Source organism: Chinchilla lanigera, unplaced genomic scaffold (genome assembly GCF_000276665.1).
Source record: "Chinchilla lanigera isolate Chin_1 unplaced genomic scaffold, ChiLan1.0 scaffold00019, whole genome shotgun sequence".
In the NCBI taxonomy this organism is placed as follows: domain Eukaryota; kingdom Metazoa; phylum Chordata; class Mammalia; order Rodentia; family Chinchillidae; genus Chinchilla; species Chinchilla lanigera.
In genome coordinates this window covers 27,210,745-27,222,843 of record NW_004955420.1, presented here as the reverse complement: position 1 = coordinate 27,222,843, position 12,099 = coordinate 27,210,745, and the positions used below count along the sequence as shown (strand labels likewise).

General features: G+C 56.9%; 1 long non-coding RNA gene across 1 annotated transcript; it reads right to left on the bottom strand.

Annotated features, from left to right (window-relative positions):
* Window positions 1–788: 788 nt before the first annotated feature.
* LOC106148394 lies at window positions 789–8,481 on the bottom strand. The gene is made up of 3 exons (XR_001233807.1): window positions 7,510–8,481; window positions 5,145–5,588; window positions 789–4,923 (listed from the first exon to the last, which is right to left on the bottom strand). It is a non-coding gene; the product is annotated as an uncharacterized LOC106148394 (long non-coding RNA).
* Window positions 8,482–12,099: the final 3,618 nt, after the last annotated feature.

Below are 12,099 nucleotides of genomic sequence, written 5' to 3'. Positions count from 1 at the left end.
ACCCTCACAGCCTCCCCAGAGAAGCCTGCTCTCACCAAAACGTGCCCTGCCACTCTCACCTGCAGACTGGGGAGCGGGCCCGGTGTCCCGAACCCAGCCAGCTCTGGGCGCACGGCTCTCCTGGGCTCGAAGCTTGGGCTCCCTGTGACCATCCCCACATGCCAGACCTCAGCCAGCACCCTTGGTGGCTTCTGGCTTCCAGTCTGCAGCGGTAGGTGGGTGCTGGCCGCAGCACCCCGATGCCCACCCTCCTTGCTTCCTTTCCGGTATTGCGCTCACCTCCTGGTTCCCCAGCCCCTGGGGACAGCAGAGGCTCCGTGGAAGGGCGAAATCCAACACCTGTTGTCGCAGCCAAGGTGGCCCTGGTGGACAGCGGAGCAAGGTCAGAAGGCGAGACCCCCTGACTTCAGGGTCTTGTGCACATCAAGAAGCCAAACCCGTGCAGCGACTTTGATCATAGTAAAACACAAGGCGCGCACAGGGAGTCCCCCGCTCCTACTGGACAGCACCCTTTTTCAACACCACAAGGTCCCTAAGCCAAGAAAGCATAAAACTGTCAAGCCTTACTGTCCTGTTGTTCTCTTGTGACCTTTACTAGTGCAGGGGACAGTTGCACCCTCGCCCTGCCCCCAGCCCCTCACCTGCCCTGCTCTGGAATCCCAGCTCTAGACCCGGCCGCTACAGCCTGAGCAGCATGGACCACTTCCTCCCCTGGTCTGGGGCCCCAAGCACAGCCTCCTCACCCGGAGAGAGAAAGACCAAAAACAAGAAGGAAAAATAAGCAGTCCTCCATCGGTGAGAGCCGCCATTTTTTGGTAATACAATGCGAAAGTAACGTAAAAGATGAAAATAAAAACTTGAAGAGCCAGAGTGTACAAGCCGTAGCACAAGCAGCGTCTGTCACCATGGAGCTCCATGACTGTCCCCAGCAGCAGTGGCCACCGGTAGTGGTGCACATCCATTGGCATACTGGCCGCCCTTTGCGGGAGCAGCAGGGTGACGGTCTCTCTCCAGAGAAGCACGGGGCTCCAGTGGCCCGCAGCTGGAGGGCCACGGCATGCTTCTCCCGGAGCTGCTGCCGATCACGCCCTAGGAAAGGCAGGGCTTGCTGGGCTTTGGTGCTTTGTTTTGCTTTTTAATCTCAGATGCCACTGCAGAGCCACAAGATGTTCATTATAATTTTCTAGATACCGCCAGCAAAAGCTTCACCCTTCGAGGGCGAGTGAAATGTTCAGGCGGCGTGGGGGCTGGGACAGGCTGGGAGGAAGTGTCATTTCCGTTAGGAGAGACAAGGAAGGGGCCGGCCATACACAGAGCCTCATTCCCAAGCTGGCAATTCTTACACTTAATATGTTTTGTCAGGCAAGTCTTCAATACAGATTAAAATGAAATGCCAAGTAATTTCCACCTCTCGGCCGCTGGTGTCTGGGAACAATGGAAAGTGTTTTGATGGATGTCACTTAACTCTGGGAGATTCGGTCCTAGCAGCCAGGACTCAGGAGTGGGGGATGGGATGGCTGTGTACCCAGCAGGGGGAGGGGAAGTGTGTTACATCCTCCCTTTCTGACGGGCTCCATCCGAAGTATCCCAAGCTGAAAGTGAGTCAGAAGCAAATCAGGACACCAAGAGCGTGAGGCCTAGCTTCTGAGAGCCAAGCCAGGTCCCCTGGGGTGGGCAGGTCGCTGTGGGTCATGGAGTCTGTCTCGGTGGATGGGGATGCCAGTCTCTCTGCCTCCCTCTGTTCTCTCGGTCAGTTGAAGTCTCACCTCTTCCTGTCTGCACAGGAGCTGTCCCTGCGAGCTGCTGGCCGGTTCTGCCCTTGTGCTGGTAACAGTTAGCACTTCTGTCCAGGAGTGACGGAACTAAGTCTCCCGACACCTGTGGATTACGCAGGTTTTCCCTGCTTAGTCCTGAAGTGGTGGGGAAAATAACTCCGCCCCTGTTAGATGTCAGATGTGCCGAGTTTGTGGTCCCACAACATGGGGCAGTAAAGCCAAGAACCAGAGGAGGAAGTTCGGAGCGTTTTACTGGGAATGAGGAGGAGGATAGCGCCTGGGTTTCCAGGAGGGGTGCCGAGTGGGTGGCCGTCGTAAGGGGTAATTCATCCAGCACGATCACAGCGTGGGTACAACGGGGGTCAAACTGCCATCCAGCTATAGCCACTTAGCTAATATTGACCCAGGAGGAAAGTGGGTCGCACTGCAGTGCCGCTTCATTGCGGGAAGAACAAAGGCATTTTGGGAAAGGAAGGGGAATAGCGGTCTGGGTGCTCTGGTCGCTCACCGAGGTGCCTGAGGCCCATCTGAGCCTACTGGACCTGGTGGCGGGACTCACGGCATAACCTCAAGCTGCCGCCTTTCTCTAGTGAGGCTCACTAGGCCTGGCTCCTTCCTGTCCATCTTGAGGCCTTGGTCTCTCGGTTCGTCCCCGGCACAGCTCTGGCGTCTCTTCTTTGCACTGACTTGTCCAGGACCCAGGCCGGCTCTGACTGCCTGTTAATTTCTGTAAGACTTAGCGACCTGTGACAACAGTGACCAGCCTGTTCCCGTTAGTGCTCACGTGGATTTTGTTGGTTTGTCTTTTGAATCACTCTTTACCCCATCTTGTAGCATTAAGGCCAACACTCGTAGACACTGGGTCTGAGGAACTTGGTGCGGAATTCTTGGAACAGGTGGAATCGCGCTGTCTTGTGAGCACAGTGGCAGCCCCAAGGGGAAAAGGCGTAAAACCCCAGGGTCCTGGGCTCCGCCGTTCTCATTTCTGCCCCATGCTGGCTCCTTCCGCAGAACCTGTCCCCAGGGACCGCTGTCCCCATCTCACCAGCAAGGAGCTGAGACCCCAGGCCTGGAATCCAGTTACATGACAACTGCCGGGCGCACATCCCAGCTCTCTCTCCAGGGCTTATTTTTCAGAAAGCTTTTGACTATCACTCAGGAATTGAGCCTCCTTAGAGGAAAAAAAATTCTACCAGTTGGGGAAAGAGGCGCTTCTTGTTGCACTTGTTCTGAACACTGCTGCCGAGTTCAGCTTTTAACCTTGCACCTGGGTCAGTAGCCAGTCTCCAGGCGGAAAGCATAAAACTCGATCTCCCCTTGGCCGAGGCCAGCTTGCGTCGCCACCTCCTGTGCTTTCTCCTGCGTTTCAGAGGCCACCCAAGGTTTCCAGTTGTTCCACTGTAGACGCTGGAAAGCATGCAGTGAGGCTGAGTCTTCATCTCCTCACCCCTAAATCGGGGCCATGGCCGCACCCCTGGGCCTCCCGGGAGATGCAGGGCCTGGAGGGGCGCTGGCTGGCAGGAGCTGCAGGCTCAGCCAGGCACCCACGTCCCTTCCAAGCAGCCCCGGCCCCGCTGGTCTTCCTGGCTCTCTTGGGTGAAGCAGCCTGGTATTGGGCGGGTTCAGGACTGCATATGGGGGAGTGGACTCTTGGTGCCTCGGACGGGAAAGAAATGGAGAGGTTCTGAATATCCAAAGGCGGGAGTTCAAAACACCGTTCAGGTGCATATGGGGTCCTCTGCCCCAGCCAGTGAAGTTAGCTCCAAAGAGCAGCTTTGTGGGGTGGGAGAGCTCAGGGGCACCTCCTCGGGCTCATCCTGATCACAGGGATTCTTCGCTGTCAAAGTCACGTCTCTGGCAGGACACTAAAGCAGAGCTGAACATCTGTCAGTAAAGCTCACTTCCTGAGGAACTCCTCACGTAGGCGGAAATGCCAGGGTGGCTGGAGGAGCCCTGGCTCAGCCCAGGCCCCTTCCCTGGCAGTTCACACTGGCAGGTGCTCCCTGGGACATGGCCTCAGGGCCCAGGAGAGGAGGGTGCCAGGAAGGCAGCCCTGCAAATGCACGGCGAGAGTTGCTCATGGTTGTGCCAGCCTGAGGACTGCATGTGGGGGAGTGGACTCTGGGTGCCTCGGACGGGAAAGAAATGGAGAGGTTCTGAATATCCTGTGTCTGCTCCAGCGGCCGGAAGGGGCTTGCAGAGATTGCTGGCTTGGCCGGCTGCCAGTGGGGCGCAGGGGCCCTGCAGTGCGGTTTCCCAGGGCCCTTTGGCATGATGCAGAAGGCAGAGATGGGAGGCGTGGGGAGGCCGAGATGCTGGGGTGGGCGGATCACGCACAGCCAGCACACACACGCCCAGCATCGCCCTGCCCTCAGAGCAGCTTGGGAACACCCGCTGACTGAGTCTGAGCAATAGGTCAGCCAAGGGTGTGCCGGACGCCTTTGAACTCGGCAGTGTGAACCCCGTGGGGTGGGCGCACCCCAGGCCTCTGATTTCAGTGTGTGTGATGAGCACCCACATGGCAGAACCAGGGACAGGCAGGGTGCAGCTTCCCGTGGGTGGGAGTGAGTGCTTCCTCCGTGTTTCCCTCCAGCTCCCTGGACAGCGGGACTGTTCCCTTCCCGGTTATTTCTCTCGGCCTTTCCTCCAGGTGACCACCTGGCCTCAGGGGTATCTCCCACAGGGCTTCCCCTTCATCCTTTCTCATCCTTTCTCCTGACCTCTGACACCAGTCGTTGTGGATACCAGCAGCACAGCACCCTCAGGCATGCCGGACCCAGGTCCAGATGCAGTACGGCCCGAGCGCACTGTCCCTCTGCGGCTCCCGGGACAGGGAGCCCAGGAGCTCCCCACGGAGGGGTGAGGAGCACCTGTTTGCAAGCTTCCAGCCACCTTGATCTTACCACCAAGTGACAATGGCTTGGGGTGGACTCCTGGGCCCTTCTGCAGCCTGGGGAGTGCACGTGCTCATGGAGGAGATGGTCAGCTCATCATGAGGTCTTTCACTGACCTTTACCCTCCTGCCCCTGACCCCCAGTGCATCCCTGGGGGAGTCCAAGGTGCTCCCTGCCAGCGCCTGCTGACTTGGCCCAGATCAGTGTCCAGAAGCAGCTGCTGCCCTCTGTTTCTTTTGCTGGTCTGAACGCATCTAGGGGTAAAGAAGATAAAAAAAAATTAGCTATAAACCGCAGTTCACTTCAGCAGAGAGTGAAAGATGTTTCCAGTACGCGTGTGGCTCCTGCAGCCTGTGGTTCTCACGCAGGTAAACAGGCGGCCCCAGAAAAGCTTGCTTGGGGCTGTACTGCCTCAGTTTACACCCCTGCAAAACCAGAGCAGAGCCCCAGCCCATCCCCTTGCATCTCGTTTTACCTCCTCTGAAGCATGGGGAGCCGATCCAGGCTGGCTGCTGCTGAGGCAACGCACCCTGCCGGGGGCTCCTCTGCCCAGGCCCTTCTCCCGAGCCCCAGCTCTGCAGCCGGCCCCGAGCTCGGGAGGGAGCAGACAGCACAGCCAGGGCAGCTGGGGGTGTGCTCAGGGCTTTGTCCAAAAGCAGTGCGCACCAGGCGGAGGGGCGGCGCCAGGGCGTCAGGAGCCCTGAAGAAGGAACCTGCATCCTCTCATGCCCGCTGGGCCCAGCTGCTCCTTCTAGGCATCCTCCCAGAAGAATTAGACATCACGTTACAGGGATCCACGCACACCTATGTTGACAGCCGCACAATTCGCAGTAGCTAAATCTTGGAAGCTGCCTACATGTCCATCATCAGAGGAACAGATAAAGAGTGCATCGGTGACACGCCATGGAGTACTGCTGTGCTGTGAAGAAGGATAAGCTTGAGTCATTGGCAGGAAAGTGGATGCATCAAGTCAAATAAGTCCGGGCTGGGAACATAGCTCAGCGGCACAAGTGCCTGCCTAGCAAGCACAAGGTCCTGAGTTCGATTCCTGGTACCAAAAAAAGGTGTGTGTGTGTGTGTGTGTGTGTGAAATAAGTCCAACACAAGCTTAAGAATCATACGGGTTCTTTTGCATGAGAACCCCAAAGTGTACATAAAGAGCAAAATGAAAGTCAAGAAATAGGACACAGGGAGAAGAAAAGCAGTGCTGTGTGCACGGCCAGCTCCCCAGGCGGGTGTGGCCTCTGTACCACGAGTGTGTGTAATGAAAACCCTCCTCGCTGCAGGAGCTGTACATCAGATGAGAGCGATGAGGCCCTCGAGCTCCATGACAGTAAGAACTGTGCCAGAGTCCCCGGCACCAGGGAGACCCAGCCTGGGGTCCCAGTGACAGCCAGGTCCCCTTCCCCCTCCCCAGCTTTCCATCCCACGGCTGAGAGACCCAGCCGATCCCAAGGCTGCTGCTGCCAAGTCAGAAGGTCTTGCACCGAAATGAAGGTGACTGTGAGGACGGCCGAGTTCTGGAAATGCCTTTTGGGAGGAAGATCGGGGAGCGACCTGCCACTCTGCCCCAACGGGGGAGGAGCCCTGTGCTCCAGCAGGCCAGGAGCTGTTTCCTGTCTGCCGGCTAGCCGGGCCGGGCCTGGGCACAGGACATTTGATTTTGAGGCTCAAGCATGCTTACTCTTAATCCTGCTTTAACAGCAGGGACACTGAGGCCCAGGAGCAGAGCGCAGGGCAGCATTGCGGGGCTGCTGTGTACGGGACCAGGCCGAGCAACCGCTCCGGGACGCACAAGAAGACTCGTTCCCTCCCGCAGGGAAGGGGCCCTGGATCTGTGCTGCCCACTCTCCTCAGAACAAGGTCTGTGCGTGCCCAAGCCCAAATACCTGTGGTTCTAAGGTGCTTTCCTTCGCGCAGTCTCCGGCTGTTTGCTAAGCATCTCTTATTCGGTCATGCCAGAGAATAATTGCAGAGGGATGCTTTACAACAGGGCTACCAGGGGAGCTGCAGAGACCCCTGGACTGGCCTCCTCCCCTTCCGTTCTCCCCACAGGGACATCCGAAGGGGCCCCTCCCTGCCCCGAGCATCTGCAGCAACAGGAATGCCACCTCCCACCATAGGCCTCGAAGGCCACTTCTGAGGGTGGGCCCTAGGCCAGGATTCCGGAGGAATTCTTGGCAGCAGGTGGCCTGTGGCACCTTCAGGGCCAGTGGAGGTGGGGCCCTGCGCTGCTGCGACAGTGACATTCTGGAAGGCAGGTCAGCGTCTGCGCCCCCAGGAGCGGGGTACAGCGTGGCTGTGCGCTTGCCTTCGGCTTTGCTGTCATCTCCCTGAGCAGTCTCCTGATAGGTCTGAGAGTTGGACCAACGGAGGTCATGGTGGTGAGATCGGGGAGGAGCAGTGTGACTCCTTCAGTCACAGAAGCCATTCCTGCCTCCCCTGAGCACGTGCGGTAGGGAAGAGGTGACGCTTTCTCTCCCAAATTGGGGGTTCCCCTTCCTGTCCTGTGACCCCTGCAGAGGTTTTCTTCCTCTAACCCTGTATTGGTTGCTAGATTTTGAAAAATATAATTTCTTGGGAGAAATATTGTTGAGAAGAGAAAGTACACACACAGGGCAGAGCCCTTAGAACCTGGTGTGGGAAATGTCACAGGCGTGGGACATGCCACTAGCCTCCACCAGCAGGAATTGTGGCAGGGGAGCAGGACTTTTGAAAAGGAAACTTAGCTCTCTGGATCACCAGAAATGCCCAGGGTGGGTCCAGGGCCTCAAACAGCCCCCTCTTGTCTGACCACTGAGTGTGACAGAAATGTGCAGGGCCAGGGGAGGGGCACTCACCTGCTGCAGGTGGACCCCACAGAGAGCCTCAGGCTCGCAGGGAGGTCGCCATGCAGGCCTGGCGGGACCCTGAAGATGATGACCATGAGCTCTGGGTGTTCAGGAGAAAATGGGGACAGGCAGCCGGGATCGTTTGTTAACTGGCATTTGTCCCATGCCAGGTTGGGAAATGTTCCTTCCGTTGTCCATCTGTCTTCCTCAGCTTGCAGGAGGAGGAGGCTTTTCAGAAAAAAAAAATCCCTCCTGGAGGTAAGCACAGAGGTGCCTGCCAGTGGGAAGCGTGTCGCACACCCTCGTCCAGGCAGCAGGAAGCTTGCTTTTTCTCGGAGTCCTGCAAGAAGAGCTCTCGAGGAAGTTGCTTCTGAAGGCTTCTTTGTGTCAGTGGAGGCTTCCAGGTGCTGAGTTTCTTTAAAACAAGGTTTTCTTGCTTGTTGCCTGGTTCTTAAAATAGTAACAAGCGTTACTGAGGAACAGCAAGGGCCGGCAGCCTTCTGGGAGCGCCCAGTGCCTGAGTCCTCGTCACGGCTGATGGATGCATGTGGAATTCTCGCGTCCTGTCCTGTGCCCTCTCCTCCCCTTCCAGCCTCATAACGGAGATGACCCCCAGTTTAAAAAGGAAGACGAATAAACATTCAGCCACCTTCAGGCATTTTCAAATTCAATAAAGAATTAGGCAGAATGTTGCATGCCTGTAATCCCAGCACGTTGGGAGCCTGACGCGGGAGGATTGCGAGTTCAAGCCCAGCCTGGGCAACTTACTGAGACCCTGTCTCAAAAAGGCTGAGGGTGTAGCTCAGTGAGAAGGCCTTGGGTTCAATCCCCAGCACCACAGAAAAAGAAAGAAAAAAACAGAGTTCTAAGAGCAAGTTCATAGGAGGTCTCTTTCCATTGTACAAAATTGTCACATTTAGCCAGATGTGGTAGCACACGGCTGGAGGATCATTGTGAGTTTGAGACCAGCTTGGGCTACAGAGTGAGCTCAAGGCCAGCCTGGACTGCATAGCGAGATGCTGTCTCAAAAAAAAAAAAAAAAAAAAAAAAGCATATTTAAATCCTTTTGGGTGGAGAAACACAAGCACTTCTACCTTTAGACACCCCTGGAAGCCCTGGAGAGAAAGCACTTAGCCAGCTCTGACGACTGAAAAAAAGAACAGGAAAAAACAAAGCCCAAACTACAATACTAAATTCATGCCATGGAGAAGAAGAAATCGTAAGGCCCCTCCCCAGAAGACGCTGCCATGGCAAAGGTGAACCTTCTGACCGCGAATCCACCACAAGGAAGAGCTATGTTGCAGCCTAGGTGCAGAGCAGCCTCTAGATCCTTCTGCCCGTGCCCCAGCCTGATGTCCTCATGCCCTGCCTCCCCCTCCCTGCCCCAGAAGGTGGCATCAGGTATGGGGCCATTGCAGTCCAAAGAGCCCTGCCTTGAGGGTGAGTTCCGGGCAGGGCCTGCGTCTTGCTGGGCTGTGACTGAAATGCGTGGAAAGCAAGTGCTTCCCCTTACCCAGTAAGCAAAGCTCAGCAAGTCTGGTTCCCCTAGGAAAGCACGGCTCTCAAGACCCAGGATGCGCGGACGGTCCTCTCCCATGAGCTCTTGCGAAAGCAACACGGGTAGACCTTGCATGGACCATGTGTGGCAGGGAGAACCGCTGAGGTCCCAGGTAGCTCCACTCCTGCTGTGTTGCGGGGAGCGCAAGGCATCACAGACTGATTCTGGTCATGAGATCACCAAGTGCCAGCTGGAGGAAGACCTGTGTCAGAGCCTCCGTGTAATCACAGCAGGGTGCTGCATGCTGGAATTTCCTAGTTCACAGAAAAGGATGTTTCTGCTGCAGGCACCTCCCTCAAAAATCTTCAGTTTAGGATTCATCAGGATAATTAAAAGAAAGTACTGCAGGAGGCAGGGTTGTAACTTGGAACAAAGACGTACTAAAGGGAGTTGGTGACCCGAGAGCTCCGCCCGACTCAGAAGATCCACAGCCTCGCCCTGGGGCCCAGGGAGCCCGCGGCGATGGTGGGGATGGTGGGGGAGCTGTCGAGGGCTGGGGGGCCCTGAGCACCTGGCCAACCTTGCCTGAGAGCCATTGGCATTGGCAGGTGTCCAAATCCTGCGGCTGACTTTCAGACCGTTTAATTGCGACCATATTGCCAATAAAAAGGGAGAGAACGGGAAAGTGGGGGGCAGGTGCCAGGGAAGAAAGAGATCTTGGCAAAAACCTAGGTGCACTTCTCCCACCACCGCTTTGACCAGACAAGGCCACAAAGCTGACACAACAGGATTAGCACAATTGCTTTGAGAGACCAAGGCCCGGCGTGACGTGCACGACAGCAGAGGCATTGGTAGGATTAACCTGCCGGGGATCAAGATGTAGCAGGCAGGGACCTGAATTAATGAACTGGCGTGACCAAAGCAGGAAAATCTATTTGCATGCGATGTTAACTGTGCTAATAAACTCCAGGCTGAGCTCCCCGGGCCCGGCAGCCTCAGAACCAAAGTTTTTCTTTCAAAGCCCACCCAGAAGGCTCCCACCAACACGGGCTGAAGCACACGGGCTCTCCAGGCTGCCTTTGGGTTGTTTGCCATCCCTCCAAAGTGGCCTTGCTGTCTCAGATGCCCGTGACGGCACACAGGCTTCTGGAGCCGCAGATGACCCTAATTTAGAGGGTTCTTTCCTGCCTATGAAAAAGCTCTACTAAAGAAAGAAAGGTATGGCGCACTCCAGAGAATACCTCCCTGGAGCGGGTTCTTCTGCCTGCTGTGTGCGTTCCACTGCCTTAAAGTCGGGGTGAGCAAGCCAGGTGTCCGTGGGAAATTGCAGGAGGCCCCCCATGGCCCTGCCCCTCTGAAGGTTGTCAGGAGAGCAGCGTAAGATGCACCCATCCTGATGCAGACCCTGGGTACACAGCCGGTGTTGGTCAGGAAGTGGCCTGAGACACACGCAGTGCTGGAGACAGGCGTGAGCCCTGAGGACAGCAGTGAGGTGGACTCTGACCGTCCGGTCACTGCCCTGGGCAGTGGGACCTCTGTGAGCTTGTGGAATGCATCTCTGGTTATCGAGCCAGGGCCTGTCCGCCCTCTCCTGACTGTCCCTGGCTGGTGGCTGCTCAAGGACATGAACTCCCTGCCCCACAGACTACACATCCTCCCGTACCCCAGCCCAGGGAGCCACCAAGCTGAGCTTCACGTCCGCACAGAGGGACACCAGGCTGGACACTGCAGTGGCTGCCCCGTGGCCACGACTCAGTTCAGCCCTGAAGACGTTGAGGCTGCATCCGCCTCCATTGTGCTGAGGACCGTCGGGTTTGAACAGAGCAGCGCTGCCCATACCTGGTTCATCAGAGTGCCTGGGCTTTGCCTGAGCTTCGCCCCCAAACCCGCTGCGTGGGGCCAGGGTTGAGGTGCAGCCCTGATGCCCCCAGCCACCGGAGTCGGCCATGGCTGATGGCAGACCCAACTGAATCTGCGGCCCCGGGATGAATGTGGAGGTGGCAAGTGAGGAAATGCATCCCACATTTCTGTCACACTCATTTCTTTCCAGACCTGGCAGGTGGAAAACTGCTTCCACCTAGACCTGTGGTGCTGCAGAGCTTAGATAAACGCCGTGTGCTTCGTGCTGCCCACGCCAAAAGATCGGTATGTGATGGTAGGAAAAGAAGAAACTCAAAAGAGCCGGCTTGACCCCAGCAGCGAGCTAGTGAGAGAAGGCGCCTCAGACAGGGTGGAAGATGAGGTAAACACTCCTGCCGCCGCTGCGTGACTTTGGGGCGGGAGGCGAGATGTCCTGGTCCTCTTACAGTCTCTCGGGTAGCTGCCGTCCTAAGCAGGCAGGAGCAAGTGTAGAGGTCGCTGGACAGGCAGGTGCAGGGCTGTCCCGGCAGGGCCCCTCGGCAGGTGGCCCCGCTCATCCAGCTGTGTCCGAAGGTCTGGAGACAGGAGCTAGGGCAGGGCAGGCGGTGGGTAGGGCTGGACCTCCGGAGCCTGCGGGCTTTCGCAGGGAACTTGGATTTGGATCTGAGCGCATGGGAAGCAGAAGAGATTGAAGCGGGAGGGGGACGCGCTCTGATCCATGTCACAAAAGGGTCGCTTGGGCTGTGCGGAGAATGAACCATGGGGGACAAGTCAGAGGCTCATCACCCTGTCCAGACAAGCGGTGGACTGGGTTTCGGGGTGGGTGTAGAGGGGCTGTGGAGAAAAAGAAAGACACTGAAATGCAAGACAGTGGGACTTTCCAGACGGCCTGATGACTCCAAGGGACAGCAGGCAGAAATGCTGACCATTGCGGCACCCCCAGCCGCAGGGTAGCAAGGAGTTATGGCTGTCTAGGTGTCCCCCAAAGCCTCATGTGGTCATGGGGAGCGGGCTTTTCAGAGGCTGCTGGATCTAGAGTGTGTGGTGCTGGGACGAAGGGTGTATGATTAGTAAATCAGTCCACTCATTGGTTTGGCACAGTTCTGGCTGTGTAAGCGTGTGAGTGCTACACCTGCCCTAGAGTGAAAATGGGTAGGAGGGATGTTAAAATAGAGAGATAGGGGCTGGGGATTTAGCTCAGCGGCAAAGCGCCTGCCTGGCAAGCGCAAGGTCGTGAGTTC